The sequence below is a fragment of the Eurytemora carolleeae genome, unplaced genomic scaffold (assembly GCF_000591075.1).
Source record: "Eurytemora carolleeae unplaced genomic scaffold, Eaff_2.0 scaffold1509, whole genome shotgun sequence".
Classification (NCBI taxonomy): Eukaryota; Metazoa; Arthropoda; class Copepoda; order Calanoida; family Temoridae; genus Eurytemora; species Eurytemora carolleeae.
In genome coordinates, this window is record NW_019397393.1 from 27,111 (window position 1) to 44,056 (window position 16,946).

Below are 16,946 nucleotides of genomic sequence, written 5' to 3' on the forward strand. Positions count from 1 at the left end.
ATACCGGCCCCTGATATATTAAAAGAATAATAAATGAACTTAAAGCTGAACAATATCATTATAAGTTGGGTCAGTTTCACCCCATCCTCTGAACAAAACACCCAGACTGAGATAAAAGGTCGTCTGTACATTCAATTGCTTAAACAATCCCATTGTGCACTGTTGTACTTGAAAATCTATTTGGAAATCCTCATAATATTGAATTTATGTAAATAATGTACTGCACTTTCTGTAAGGAAAATAAAGTTACACAGTACCACACATATAAATAATATATTTCCATATATAACAAGTTGTAATCTCTGTTTGGGTGGGTTCTGTTTGTTTGTTTGTCCAATCATAACTCATGAACCCAAATTGACCAATTTGCCTCAAAGTTTTATTGGAGAATTCGGTATAACAACAGGAATGTTTTAAGCTTGTTTATGAGAGATGAGTGGGTCCACTTTTATAAGGAAAAATAACTAAAATTTTAATTTACGACAAATTATCCATACATACCCTGGGCAACGCTGGGTTCCAAAGCTAGTATATATAAAGCATTAATCTCTGTTTGTTTGTTTGTATGTCCGATCATAACTCATGAACCAAAATTGACCGATTTGCCTCAAAGTTGTGTTGGAGAACTCTATATAACCACGGGAATGTTTTTAGCTTGTTTATGAGAGTTGAGTGGGTCCACTTTTATAAGGAAAAATAACTAAAATTGTAATTTAAGAGAAATTGCGAGATGGGGTGGGACTATTTATCCGTCTATACCCTGGGCAATGCTGGGTTCCCAAGCTAGTATAAATAAAGCATTAATCTCTGTTTGTTTGTCCGATCATAACTCATGAACCAAAATTGACCGATTTGCCACAAAGTTTTATTGGAGAACTCGATATAACCACGGTAATGTTTTTAGCTTATTTATGAGAGATGAGTGGGTCCACTTTTATAATGAAAAAATAGCTAAATTGTAATTTACGACAAAGCGCGATGGGGTGGGACTATATATTCATATATACCCTGGGCTACGCTGGGTTCCCAAACTAATATATATATAAAATAGTGACCTCTGTTTGCTTCTTTGCATGTCCGATCATAACTCATGAACTCATGAACCCAAATCGATCTTTGTATTTTGTTGTGTATTCACCCAGACGCTATTTTAAATGAATCAGAATTAAAATCGAAAGTAGTCTTCATTATATTGATATATTTGCCTACCACCGTATAAAAAAAAATTCGTTTCAGGCAAAATTCCTGTGCTAGTAGTTTATAATCCTAGCTGTACCTATACATTTATAATTTGTAAAAAAAGTTATACGCAGGTTCTTGGTATGTCTTCCTTGGAATACGCAAAAGTCTTTGATTTTTATCCTGAGACCGAAATTTAATGAATTTGAGCTAGGTCTAGAGATGGTTAAACCACGTATCTTATTGAATCAGTGATTCAGGATGATAGGTTTAGGTTCTCTTGTTCAAGTTTAGGTTTTCAGGTTCAGGTTCAGGTTCTCAGGTTCAGGTTCAGGTCCAAGTTCAGGTTCAGGTTCAGGTTCAGGTTCAAGTTCAGGTTTTTATCTTAAAAACATTGAAATGCATATCTGTAAAATAAAAATAAAAATAATAAATTTAAACTCTTCCAAGGAGCCAGGTTAAACATTGAAATGAAACCCTGAAAATAACTCCAGTTTGATTTATTTCAATTGTTAACTAATCCATAAAGAGAACCAAGAGAATGTTCTTTGCTTGGTTTTGAGATTATAAATTAAATAAAAGCTAAGGTTACAATTGGGTACTGTTGTAAATCGGGTATTGCCATCTAGCATGGAAGTTCACTTGAAGTTACGCTAACTGTCCCTTTAATAAGGGTACAGTATGTCCCTTTTGTAAGGGTACAGTACTGTCCCTTTAATAAGGGTACAGCACTGTCCCTTTAATAAGGGTACAGTACCGTCCCTTTAATAAGGGTACAGTACTGTCCCTTTAGTAAGGGTACAGTACTGTCCCTTTAATAAGGGTGCAGTACTGTCTCTTTAATAAGGGTACTGTACTGTCCTTTTAATAAGGGTACAACGTACTGTCCCTTTAATAAGGGTATAGTACTGTCCCTATAATAAGGGTACAGTACTGTCCCTTTAATAAGGGTACAGTACTGTCCCTTTAATAATTGTACAGTACTGTCTCTTTAATAATTGTACAGTACTGTCCCTTTAATAAGGGTACTGTACTGTCCCTTTAATAAGGGTACAGTACAGTCCCTATAATAAGGGTACATTACTGTCCCTTTAATAAGGGTAGAGTACTGTCCCTTTAATAAGGGTACAGTACTGTCCTTTTAATAAGGGTGCAGTACTCTCTCTTTAATAAGGGTACTTTACTGTCCCTTTAATAAGGGTACAGTACTGTCCCTATAATAAGGGTACAGTACTGTCCCTTTAATAAGGGTACAATACTGTCCCTTTAATAAGGGTACAATACTGTCCATTTAATAAGGGTGCAGTACTCTCTCTTTAATAAGGGTACTGTACTGTCCCTTTAATAAGGGTACAGTACTGTCCCTTTAATAAGGGTACAGTACTGTCCCTATAATAAGGGTACAGTACTGTCCCTTTAATAAGGGTACAGTACTGTCTCTTTAATAAGGGTACAGTACTGTCCCTATAATAAGGGTACAGTACTGTCCCTATAATAAGGGTACTGTACTGTCCCTTTAATAAGGATACAGTACTGTCCCTTTAATAAGGGTACAGTACTGTCCCTTTAATAAGGGTACAGTACTGTCCCTTTAATAAGGGTACAGTACTGTCCCTTTAATAAGGGTGCAGTACTCTCTCTTTAATAAGGGTACAGTACTGTCCCTATAATAAGGGTACAGTACTGTCCCTTTAATAAGGGTACAGTACTGTCCCTTTAATAAGGGTACAGTACTGTCCCTTTAATAAGGGTGCAGTACTCTCTCTTTAATAAGGGTACAGTACTGTCCCTATAATAAGGGTACAGTACTGTCCCTTTAATAAGAGTACAGTACTCTAACTATAATAAGGGTACAGTTTAAAATATTGCCAAGAATTCATAAAACTCTAAACTAAACTTAACAGTTAGGCCTAGTTAAAAATGTATCAACCTTTTCCCAAGCAAGTGCATTTTATTTGATGCACAAAAACCTGAAATATAAAATGATAATTTCTGAAAATATGCAAACAAACTTAAATATAACAAGAAACCCAGCTTTGTGTGGAAACCAAAATTTCTCCATAAAGGAAAACCTACTCAACTTATAGGTATTAAACCAAGCTCAGATCATTCCCGTGGTTCTACAGAGTTCCTCAATCAAGATTTGAATTAAGGAGGTCCAGGCGTTAATGGGTTATGATCAAACAAACAAACAAACAAACAGAGATCACTACTTGATATATTTTGATATTATCACCCAACATGTTTTTCTCTTCCATTAAATCCGTTATTTAAAATAAAAATTTGGATGTATTTAAAAATTCAACTTTTTGTTCGCACAATGGACAAGAATGATACCGGATCCATCATGCCTGGAGTCAAAGTGTAATCGTTTTTCTTTTTGACCTTATTTCGTTCCAATTTCGGTCCGCTTTCGTTCTGCTTTAGTTAATTGACTGTGGTTTTTATTGGTTAAAAAACGTTTTAAACAAATTTGATTTCCGAATTTTGTTCTTGTTCTTTAATGTTACAAATTTAAGCTTAGCATGATCAAATGGATAATATATAGGTAGCAATAGAGAAATTGATTAATTATACACGACGTCACAAGTGTCAAATAGGAAAACAAAATTTTCATACATAAGTTGACATTTTTTCCAAGATTAAATAAAAAAGTGTAAAAACAGAAAATAAAGAACACATAAAATAGTACTTATTTTACTTTAATATAAGCACTTTATTCTAAAATTATTAATATTATTAATAATTTTGTCGGACACAAAAACTAAGTTGACACTTGTGACGTAAGAATTCAGCTGTACTGAGAGAGTGTACAGATTCATACGTTGTCATCTATTGTACTAGAATCTATTTGAGCAAGACTACAATGTAATAATAAATAACTCGTATTCTTGTGACACATCTTTAAGTCAAGACTTTACCCATCCATAGGTGGGTAAACTAGACAGGCCGGTACTATACAGTTTAACCTAGAACTTTGGAGAATTAGAAAGAATTTAAAAAATGTCGTCTTACGAATTTTTTATGGGTTTTATACTATTGTATCTAAATCTCAGTAACTGTAAAAAGAAAATAGTCAAGAAGAGTAATTTATTGAATTATTAAATCAAAAAAATATTTATATCTGCAGTATTCCATTATCAGTAGGTTTGAAATAAGACATTTTAAAATTCGTTTAATGTCTGGGTTAAATGGTAAGATTACACTAGACCGGAAGTATTAGTACGATCAGATTTTTAGTTAATACCGCTAAAAGAACACAAAAAAACACATACATGCAGCTTTAATGTATACAAGGATTTAGCGGTCTAGTATGATTGTATATTCATTAACTCGCACCGACTGGTCTAGAATACCATGTCACTGCAAACCAAGATGTCATCGCAGCATATCACGATTTATGGACAAAATGTCTGCAGGCTAGTTCTAAGGGAATGTATATCCGCATTCATTTATTGCAAACTATTTTGATGTTTTTTAGCAAAATCAAAGAGCATCATTTTGCAATATTCAAAACTTTGAAATTGAAATTAGTGTAAAGTTCGTAGAGTTAAAATTTTACAAAAACACTTTTTTTCAATGCAAAGGTATTGGACAAAATATTTATTACTTTGCAACAAATTCCACTCTAATATATATTCTATTCTCTTTAGCTAATCATCTTAACAAGTGTCAATCAATCATTTTTTCTTATTTTCTGAGCTGGGAACTTTTTTGTTGGATACTCATATAATCCCAATCGCTTGATCTCGATATCCACAGTTGGCATCTTTAATTTGAGGATCAATGTCTGATCTCTTCCTTTTAGTTATTCCGGGTACAATTACACTGCAGGATATGGAATAAAGAATAAATTAATCTGCAGATTAACAAAAGATATTCACAATGCAAGAGTTCCCAGCTCTGGTTAAGAAACAGAAGCCGTGAAAAATACAACGAAGATACGGTAGTGAAGACGACTTTTATATTTAGGTTTTGAATTTTTATCTTTAACAAGCGTATTCAAATTACAAGGTTACAAGTAAAGATTTCCCATTTTTTGTGTATCCAAGCTGAATCCAAGCTTGGTAAAAATAAAAATTTAAAAAGAACGTCGTCTTCATTGTATTGATATGTATCAATATGTGAATTTTAATAACTCTTTGTGAATAATATTCTGAAATAGATCTCTAGATAAAGAGAATTTAAGCTAAGATCTGAATTTTTCTTCTCACTCACAAAATTCTTTTTAAAATAAACTAATGTTCTCTTTTACTAATTCAGTCTCAGAGAACTGTAACGCCTCTCGAGCTGGCGGATAACGGAGACAAACCTCACCGCTGAGAAACCAAGATGTCTCAAGATAATGGGACAACGATTCTACGTCGTTCCATCCAATATGTTGCCAATATAAACGAGCAACATATTCACTCCAGAATCTAAAAGATATGAGGAATATGAAGAGACTAAACCACTATCTCTCTTAAGAGTCCTGGACAGTAACGCGGAACCATCAATGTTCCGCGTGAGTCCAGTCCTCTGGTATATATTTCTTTAATTACATAGTTTCCTACCTTTACGTCGGTTATAAAGGCTCGAAAATAATACAAACGAGCAACATATTCACTCTAGAATCTAAAAGATATGAGGAATATGAAGAGATTAAACCATAATCTCTCTTAAGCGTCCTGGACAGTAGCGCGGAACCATCAATGTTCCGCGTGAGTCTAGTCCTCTGGTATATGTTTTCTTAATTACATAGTTTCCTACCTTTACGTCGGTTATAAAGGCTTGAAAATAATATGCAGCAAGGAACTATCAATGTTCCGCGCTGGCATATTCCTTAATTACATAGTCTCTTACCTTACGTCGGTTATATAACTGTAAGATTACATAGTTAAAATAATATGCAGCCACACCAACGAAGAACCATCAATGTACTTCGTTGGTAGAGCTCTCAATCTGTATGTTTTTTTTTCCTTCTTATCCTGAAATGCAGTCTTATCAATACTTGAATATAAACGTAACATCAATTGTAACAGGAAAAAACGATAAAATGTATCCGTTTGATTTTTTATTAATTAACATAAGAATAAATGAACACGATAGTATCGTAAAATAGTTGTATTAAATACATGTGAACAATTTTGTGCAGTTTATATAATATAATAAATATCTAGATCTTAAAAAAGATATGTATCAATTCCACTTTATTTCCAGATAAAATGTGTCAACACACTGATACAGCTAAAGAGATGAATATAGGTGTTCAGGGGCGAAGGAATGGGATGGACTGGGGATTCCAGGTAAACGGCTTTCCGTTGATTAATCATTTTGAAATTCTTAGATGGAATGTAATCGTAATTTCAAGTAACTCTCAATGCAAAGATGTCAATGGCCGATTCATAAGTTTGAATTAGGTTTGCATGTGTTTGTTTATTTAAACTGTCTAGATACATTTGTGGTTTCTCTGCAAAAGTGGCATGAGCATTTCTTGAAGCAATGGAGAAATTCACAGAAATAAACACTTTTCGATTCAGTTAAACGTCGACATCTTCCACATTCTTGTTGAGATTGAGGTTTCAAGGGTACCAGTGTATATCGGGCATTGCTATCTTTGCCAGGAGGAATATTCCTTCATTTTTGTTTACTCAGAGTATTTGAGAAAACTCCTGTAGCGGATGTTTGAAAAAAAAACTCCCGGAAATGCATCCCACAAGTATAAGAACAAGCATTTAATGTTTCAAACTGTTATACAAGGATAAGTAATGTAATTGTGTACGCATTTACTTGTACCAGCCCGTCTAGTGTATCACAGTGTACAGTTAACACAGCGCGTTTTATACAACAAAAAGGCCGGCTGGTTCGGGTTATGCAGTAACAATTAGGTCACGGTGATCTAATACTTTTTACAGGGTTATGACACTAAAGAAGAAAAGGAGGGGGAGGAGGAAGAAGAGATTAGATTAAACCTGGAGCAAAGAAAAAACCAGAAAATTGGTGAAAAATTAATCAACGGACCTATGCACTCCTTTAGACCGTTCTGCTCTCAAACGAACCCGGAAGAGAGGTACAGTGGTCCAGAAGTTAGGATACAGTGGTGTACAAAATAGTTAAGATACATTGGTGCATAGAATATTTAGGATACAGTGGAGCACAGAATAGTGTGGATACAATGGTGTACAAAATAGTTAGGATACAGTGGTGGACAGAATAGTTAGGATACAATGGTGCACAGAAGAGTTAGGATACAGTGGAGCAAAGAATAGTTAGGATACAATGGTCCACAGAAGAATTAGAATACAGTGGAGCACAGAATAGCACAGAATAGTTAGGAAACAATGGTCCACAGAAGAGTTAGGCTACAGTAGTGCGTTGAATAGTTAGGATAAAGTAGTGCGTTGAATAGTTAGGATACAGTAGTGCACAGAATAGTTAGGATACAGTGGTGCATAGAATAGTTAGGGTACAGTGGAGCATAGAATAGGTAGGATGCAGTGGTGAACAGAATAGTAAGGATACAGTGGAATACAGAATATCTAGGATACAGTGGTTTTCAGAATAGTTAGGATACAGTGGTGCACAGAATAGTTAGGATACAGTGGTGCATAGAATAGTAAGGATACAGTGGTGTACAGAATAGGTAGGATACAGTGGTGCACAGAATAGTTAGGATACAGTGGTCCACAGAAGAGTTAGGCTACAGTAGTGCGTTGAATAGTTAGGCTACAGTAGTGCGTTGAATAGTTAGGATATAGTAGTGCAGAGAATAGTTAGGATACAGTATCCTTACTATTCTGTTCACAGAATAGTAAGGATACGGTGGTGTACAGAATAGTTAGGATACAGTGGTGCACAGAATAGTTATGGTACAGTGAAGCACAGAATAGGTAGGATACAGTGGTGCACAAAACAGTTAGGACACAGTGGTGCACAGAATAGTAAGGATACAGTGGTGTACAGAATAGGTAGGATACAGTGGTGTACAGAATAGGTAGGATACAGTGGTGTACAGAGTTGTTAGGATACAGTGGTGTACAGAATAGTTAGGATACAGTGGTGTACAGAATAGTTAGAGTACAGTGGTGTACAGAATATAAATACACGGTACAATGCACTTAAATCCTAGTACGTTAAAATACAATACGATACAATACAATACACTACAGTTAAATACAATACAATACAATACAATATAATACAATACAATACAATACAATACAATACAATACAATACTATACAATACAATACAATACAATACAATACAATACAATACAATACAATACAATACAATACAATTCAATACAATACAATACAATTCAATACAATACAATACAATACAATTCAATACAATACAATACAATACAATAAATTACAATACAATACAATTTTTTTTTCTTTTGACTATGATTACATTTTTTTATTTAATCACATTTTTATTGTATTTTCTTATTCTATTTACCGCTGCAGCTGTTTTGACGGCTCATCGTCTTTTTGCTGACACAAACCTTTCAGACCTGAAATTAGCTTAAGCAAAAACTAAATCTCTGCGCGCCTGAGGAGGATTAAAATTTTGCAGGCTTAAAAAGGGATTGTTACAATAGTTTAACGATGTCCTAGAGGTTCAGAGTGGTTCCCCTTTTTTCCAAATTGGATAGTCCAATGTGCAGAAGTATTTCTGAAATACACAAAATTTTCAAGAGAAACAGTTTTTAAGTTTTCTTAGTCACGCAGTACACGAGCCTATTGGCCCTTTTGAGATATCTATGTATATTACTTTAAAAACGTGAACAGTCCCTTTATGAAAAAACTAAATCTGCGCACCTCATGATGAATGGGTTGCAGCGCCGCCTTGAGCCCCGCAAAATTGGCTCCTAGCCTCCGTATTCGCAGATGAGTTTTTAAATGACCTGGCGCTACCCCTAAACATTATAATATATATTATAGAAGTAATAAGTAACAATTTAAAGAAAATATTTAATCTTCAAATAGTTATGCAGTGTTTTCTTGAATATCTAAAAAACGTTGCATTGCATCAGTTGCTTACCGCCCTCAGAAGAGAATGGACCTCTATCACAGCGGTCCAAGCTTTACAGTTTGGGGAAGCGCTGTGCTTAGTTGCACATCTTGTATCCTACAGGGGAGTAAGGAATGTACATAGAATAAAACAAGACTTCATATTCAGCCTGGTGTAGCTGAAAGAAGGAGTTTTAACCCCTGATGGGTATACAAGCTATGCACAACAATACCGGTTTTTTTACTCGACCAGCTGTGAGGACTGGACTGCTGTGGAAAATTCCTTCTGATGAGAATTTAAGGCTTACAACTCCCCATTTTGCTTAAAGGGTGCAGTTCTGGGTTTCCTTAAGATGCCTCTTAACTTGGAAAGAGTATAATAGAAGGAATACAGGGAGCAATTCCTTAAACCCTTCCTCCAACAAACCTCCTTATCTCTCTCCTACCAGCTCCACAACTCAATGTCAAAAGAACTATTTGGAGAGGCCTCAAAGTGTAGAAATAAGAAACAAGAAGCAAGAAGAAAAAAGAAAATTGGACATGACAAATTGGAAAGGAAATCTCTTGATATAAGAGATGGGGGCTTGGAATATTTGTCCCCCCCCCCTCCGCCAGAGAGGGGGTTGAGACAATTTCTCTCCCCCCCCCCCCTCCCGGCCCCTAAGAAAATATCTGGAATTTGTGTTTTTGCTTAATCAGATGCAACTCAAGAGTAAACTATTCAAAATAGAGTTCCGAGAAAAGAAAGCAAGATCCTCAGCTAGTTCAATTAAATACAGGGTTCAGAAAAAAAGCAAGATCCTTAAAAATAGTTCTTTTTTATAGAGTCGCAAACAACAAGAACATCCAAAAAACTTCTTTTCTTTTTATTTTAGAAACTAGCCGAAATATGATTGAAAAATGTTTGGACAAGAAGAAAATGAAGAACAAGAAATATAAAAATCTCAAAATATTACCGTCTGATATCATATAAATATTTAAAAATGTTGTAAAATTTAATTAAAATAAATTATTAAAGTTAAAAAAAAACTTTGAACAACTATAAAAATATTAAATATTTTCTCTAACATTTTTTATACATTACTTTAAAACTATCTTTTCTAAAGGATATAGATAGAGCCAGGACATTTTAAATCTGTGAATCCAGAGGCTTGGAGACCATTTTGTGGGGCTCATGGCGTCTCTGCACCCCCTTTCTAACCTTATAGTAATCTGTTGCCTTACCTAACAAGATTTGTAGGTTTAAGGTTTAAACGTCAATGCAAACTTTTGTCAGTTCAAGATATGATTTTTTTTAATTGAAAATTTTTTTAATTTATTTTAAGATATAGAGGATAGACCTTTCAGCTTCTCCCTTTGTTGATAAAATTTTTTCTTTATTTATTTTATTTTATTTTGTTCAGAGATACCTGTGTTATACTAGATGTTGGAGGAGACAGGTAAAAAAAAGCAAAAGTACAAAAAAAATACAAAACCAAGATATCTATATATATATATATATATATATATAAAGTTTTAATCTGTTTGTTTTTCTGTCTGTTTGTATGTCCGTTTATAACTCGGTAACCCCTGGGCCGATTTGTCTCAAACTTTGATTGGGGAACTTGGGAGAAGCGCGGGAATGTTTTTAGACTGGTTTAAAGATTCTAAATTGAGTGGGTCGACAATAATAACGAAAATTTAGTTTCCCGGTAGAATCGTTCAAGTGGGGGTAAACGGCGAGAGTAACTTTTAGTAACCTGGAAAGCGCTGGGTTCCTGAGCTAGTAGTGAATATGACTAAGCCAGGGACTAAGAGACACTAAGAAATATATGAAAAGACACTAGAAGAACAGAAATTTGTTGGCGATTAGAGCACAGGTTTAATTAATTTACTCATGTCATTCATTTTAAACTGGGTTTTTATAATTTTCTTTAAGGTTTATGGTTCCTCGAAAACACTTATCTAACTACCCAACCACGAGGTAATTTTAAGCTTAGAAATTTTTTTTTAATTCCACGGGTAACGCCGGGCCCTTAAGGTAAAATCATTTTTTTATACAAAGAACAGGTAAAAGTAGGAAATAACTATGAATAGGAATAGATAATATAACCGTTGGTAATATTGGGCGCTCAAGCTACCTTTTTTATAAAAAAGGTTCAGTACATAAAGCAAATTTAAAACTTGTTTTGAGGGATTCTTCCTTATCACTTTATTTAAGGGTTAGTTAACTAAATAGTAATTGATTTATTTATATTTGATTGATTTAAATTTGATTTATTGATTATATAGACTAGCAATTGCACAAATCAATTTTCAGTGAATTCGTCAATAAATTGATTGATGAATTAATTTCTTAATAGATTGATTCAAAAATTTATCATTAAGTTCAGAAAGTCTGAGGATAGTGAAATTAGATATTTCAAATTTGCAATTTTAAAAAAAATTGTTTAAAAATCATCATTTTTCATTGAGTCATTAATTGATTGATTAATATATTAATTTATCAATTAAATTTAATATTATTGATTGCCTAATTGCTTGATTGATAGATTTATTGGTTTATTGATGAATGATTAATTTTATCAATTTATTGATTGACATTGATTGATTGATTAGGTTGGGTAAACTGATGAGAGCCGGAAGTATAAAAAAAGTTCTGGAATTTTGCGATGAATTTTTTCCAGGGAATGAAACCATCAACATTCATCTTCACATTTTGAATTAAAGGGTCTGTTTACTGATCCTTCATTTTTTAAGTGGCAAGTGGTATTCACAACGATTCCCTTAAAAGCTTTGTCAGATCAAGTATGAATTAGAATCAATGTTTATGATTAGGAAAACTGATTATTTTTAATTGCAGTTTATCTACAAGTTTATGCTGCAGGAAACAACAAAGAAATTATCAGAACAATGCACTTTTCAAGCTAAAAACCTGACGTTATCTTTAACATTGTGGATGTATTATTTGTATGTAGAAATTATACAATATACACATCCCAATTTCCGTGTATAATATCTACATTTTGCATTTATGCTTCAGAGACAATGAAGAACAAAACTTCAGAATTCAGTATTATTAAAGATAATGAAACAACGATATCTTCCTCCTTGTTATGCAGATAGAGTTTTAAGGGTATTGTTCAGTGAATCATACATCCCCCATATTAAATAGATGGTTGTAATAAATAATATTGGTTAACGCAATATTCTGTAAACCTGAACTATGTTGTACATTATTAATTATATACATTTGTAAACTTCTATGTAAACCCATTATTCACTTGTATTGTGCTTTAAATGAATACATAGCATGATTAGCTTAACCATATGATATATATAATGACATACATCTTAATTGGGCCTATTTTAACTGCAGCTGTAATGTAACATGATTGTCTTAATCATGTGATATAGATAGGGAAGTAGAAATTGTAATTACATCTATTAACTTTAACTTAAACCTCAAATACAGGAGTTGATATAGAGACTCCATTTTGATTACGTTGTTGAGAGTAATTTGGTTCTCGTTGAAACACAACAGTTGAGATCCTGCCCTTTGGATTTGCATTGATTGATTAATAGCTAGTGTCCTTGTTGACATTGATAGCTGACGAGATTGCGCCCATTGGTTTGGCATTGAGAGAATATGAGCTAGTGTCCGGTTGGCATTGATAGCTGACAAGATTGCACCCATTGGTTTGGCGTTGATATAATATGAGCTAGTGTCTAGTTGACATTGATAGTTCATGAATTGTGGCCAGTGGTTTGACATTGATCGAATAATACCTAGTGTCCTTGTTGACATCGATAGCTGACGAGATTGTGCCTAGTGTTTGGTATTGATTGGTTAAAAGATTGTAACTGCGGTTTTAGACATTGATAGCTAAGTAGAACTGAATTGTACCTGGATAGATACTCGTTTCAGAGAAGTTTATGGAGTAGGGTATTTACTACATGGTCACTTAAAATTATTACAACAGTCCTTTAAAACAGTTCTTTTATTTTGTGTCTAAAATTATGGTTTGTATTGATGGCTAGGAGATCCTCCAGAATACTTTTTCGACAGGAATAACAAATTCACAAAGTATTTTATTTTTTAATCATAAAAAGATAATGGAATTCGTTGAAGCAATTGATTCAAAAAGAATAAAGGCAACGTGTATCAATCGTTTTGCATTTAGAACCGCCGTTTAACTATTTAATTACAAATTTGATGAATTTGATTCTATGATTCAAGATTTGAACCGGCATTAGGTAATTCAGCGACCTCTCCAATTCATTCTATTTGGTCCCTGATAAGATAAAATAAGTGACTTTTAAAGCCTCTTCCCCTCTTAAAGCCTTTTTTATCAAAGTTTGGATGTGTAATATTCAAACGCCATGAAAGACTAGTTTTTATTTAAATTTTTTTTTAAACAAGCTGGAGCCAAATTTAATCAATAGCTAGAAGCAGTTGATTACGTAGACTAAGGTGAACCATTTGTTTAAGATCAAGAGCAGTGGTTAACTTTCTCAGTGGTAGTCTAAGCAGTTTAATAATCATATTTTTCCTAAAAAGTTTGTGACTCTAATTTTATAGGAATCCAGATAATTTCTCTACAATTCTCAACATGTACAGGTTTAATTGATAAATATTCTCAACATGTACAGGTTTAATTGATAAATATTCTCAACATGTACAGGTTTAATTGATTAGTATTCTCAACATGTACAGGTTTAATTGATTAGTATTCTCAACATGTACAGGTTTAATTGATTAGTATTCTCAAACATGTACCGGTTTAATTGATTAGTATTCTCAAAATATACGTACATGGGTTTAATTGATTATTATTCTCAAAATGTACATACATGGTTTTAATTGATTATTATTCTCAAAATGTATGTACATGGGTTTAATTGATTATTCTTCTCAAAATATATGTACATGGGTTTAATTGATTATTATTCTCAAAATATAAATAAATGGGTTTAATTAATTATTATTTTCAAAATATACGTACATGGGTTTAATTAATTATTATTTTCAAAATATACGTACATGGGTTTAATTGATTATTATTCTCAAAATGTATGTGCATGGGTTTAATTGATTAATATTCTCAAAATGTACGTACATGGGTGTAATTGATTAATATTCTCAAAATGTATGCACATGGGTTTAATTGATTAATATTCTCAAAATGTATGTGCATGGGTTTAATTGATTATTATTCTCAAAATGTATGTATATGGGTTTAATTGATTATTATTCGCAAAATGTACGTACATGGGTGTAATTGATTATTATTCTGAAAATATACGTACATGGGTTTAATTGATTATTATTCTCAAAATATACGTACATGGGTGTAATTGATTATTATTCTCAAAATATACGTACATGGGTGTAATTGATTATTATTCTCAAAATATACGTATATGGGTTTAATTGATTATTATTCTTAACATGTATGCAGATGTAATTAATAAGTATTGTCAACATGGACAATTTTTTTTTTAATTTTGAAGAAAAAACATTTTGGCGAATAACTTATACGTAATTTAGGACTCGAAAGTTCCACACCAATGAGAGTGGGTGTGCCTTGGTTTTACAGAGAGATCTAGAATATTGGTCAATAGGTAGGTTGATAATAGGCAGATCAGGTAGATTAGGTAGATTAGGTAGATCAGGTAGATTAGGTAGATTATGTAGATTAGGTAGATTAGGTATTTAAAGTAGATTAGGTAGTTTAGGTAGATTAGTTAGAATAGGTAGATTAGGTAGTTTAGGTAGATTAGGTAGATTAGGTAGATTAGGTAGATTATGTAGATTAGGTATTTAAAGTAGATGAGGTAGTTCTGAGCTGAAAACTTTAGAATCCTTAACCCTGATCGGAGAATTAATCTGGAGATTAAAAATGAGTGGAGAACAAGCAATATTTAATCTCGAGATTAAGAAAAAGAGTGGATTAAGCCTTAATCCCGATATCCACCATTCTAAAGTTTTCAGCTTAGGTAGATTAGTTAGAATAGGTAGATTAGGTAGTTTAGGTAGATTAGGTAGATTAGGTAGATTAGGTAGATTAGGTAGATTAGGTAGATTAGGTAGATTATGAGATTAAGTAGGTTTAATGCTGTGTAGGAAGAATGATCCATTCTTTTTAACATATAATTTGTTGGGCTTTGAGATGACTCTTCAAAAACCTTAGAAATCTTTGCAAGCGTCAAATTCTGCCTGTAAATAGATAATAAAATAAAAAAGGCATGAAGCTCCATGAGTGTCAAGTATATCATGTTTTGTGTACGTGTTTATTTATAGATGAGCTGACAATGGAACCTTGCTGTGCTCTCAAATACTACCCAGAGATAGGTAAACACAAGGAAGGTATACTAGGATTCTAGAGGTAGATTTATTTGAAAGGAATTAGGCATTCTAGAGGTAGATTTATTAGAAAGGTTAAGTTAGGATCCGCCGCTAATTTCCGATTTCTTTTACTTATAATTTATGTTTATAATGAAAAGCTTCAGGAAAAGGTCCGTGAGGTCTATACGTAACTAAAGGAATTGAGTCTTTGCCACAAACTCTGAATTTATAATCTTTATATCTTTGAAACCCAAAGTCGTAAATCTTTGATATTTCAAACTTACATTATTTGATCTATAACAGAATTCATTGTTTGAAATACCTAAGGTCTACGACATTGGAATCCTAAGATATAGTGTTTAGAAAAGCAGAGTTTGTGGCAAAGACTCAATTCCTTTCTATGTAAAAAATAGAAACCGTAATTATTATTCAGAGGTTTGTCAGAATGAGAAGGATGGAGATATAGAGTCCAAGAAAAAAGCTCTTGAACAGGGATATTTTCATAAAAATATACCAGGAAAATTATACAAAAGTTTAAAGAGCCTGCTGTATTAATTCCTAGTGATGACGGATGCTAATCTTGAACAGCCAAAACTGATGCCAACGTAGTCCGCAATAGCAAATAGAGTCTAGTTCAATAGATGGCATTGTAGATTTTGTACTCTCGCAGTACAGTTGTATTCTTACGTCACAAGTGTCAACTTAGTTTTTGTGTCCGACAAAACGATTAATAATAGTGATAATTTTAGAATAAAGTTCTTATTTTACAGTAAAATAAGTGCAATTTTATGTGTTTGTTATTTTCTGTTTTTACGCTTTTTTATCTAATCTTGGAAAACATGTCAACTAATGTGAGAAAATTTCGTTTTCCTTGTTATATTTGACACTTTTGACGTCGTGTTTAATTGGTCCATTTCTCTGTTGCCACCTATTGTATTTGAAAATCTATTTGGTAAATAGTGAATTGATAAATGACATAAAGTGCACCAAAAAAAGATTGAACGTCTATTGAGCTTTTCAAAATGTGGTCCACCTTCTTTGTATCTTAAAAATTGACGGAGATATTAAACAGTTGAATATTTTTGTAAATTATTAATTATCTGGAATCTGGACAAAGGAGTTGGTCACTCAGCACCAAAGGGGTATATCTTCCTTACAGATCATTATTTTTACATCTAGTTTTTTCTAAAGTGTGTTCTGGCCAGGATGTACCTTGAAAAGTGCAGGGGCGCAAACTGTTGAAAAAAGGGGGGGAATTAATTTAGACCAATATTAGGCTGCTTCGTTGAAGCCAAATCGCACGATTAATAAATCCTGCCAGGTGGATTTAAGGCTAGATTATCTACCCTACTGTTTCATTAGAGGTGTATATCGCGGCATTAACGCTAATGCCGCGATGTCTTAATAGCAGGATAAATAAATCCACCCGCACGGGTGGATTTA

At 33.2% G+C, this 16,946-nt stretch overlaps 2 long non-coding RNA genes across 2 annotated transcripts; both read left to right on the forward strand.

Annotated features, from left to right (window-relative positions):
• The first annotated feature begins 7,080 nt into the window (after positions 1-7,080).
• On the forward strand, positions 7,081-11,842 carry LOC111714058 (uncharacterized). Its single transcript, XR_002767875.1, has 4 exons — positions 7,081-7,228; positions 10,579-10,614; positions 11,094-11,138; positions 11,774-11,842. It is a non-coding gene; the product is annotated as an uncharacterized LOC111714058 (long non-coding RNA).
• A 1,838-nt stretch (positions 11,843-13,680) lies between these two features.
• LOC111714059 (uncharacterized) lies at positions 13,681-16,021 on the forward strand. Its single transcript, XR_002767876.1, has 4 exons — positions 13,681-13,775; positions 14,706-14,779; positions 15,459-15,509; positions 15,937-16,021. It is a non-coding gene; the product is annotated as an uncharacterized LOC111714059 (long non-coding RNA).
• The last annotated feature ends 925 nt before the right edge of the window (positions 16,022-16,946 follow it).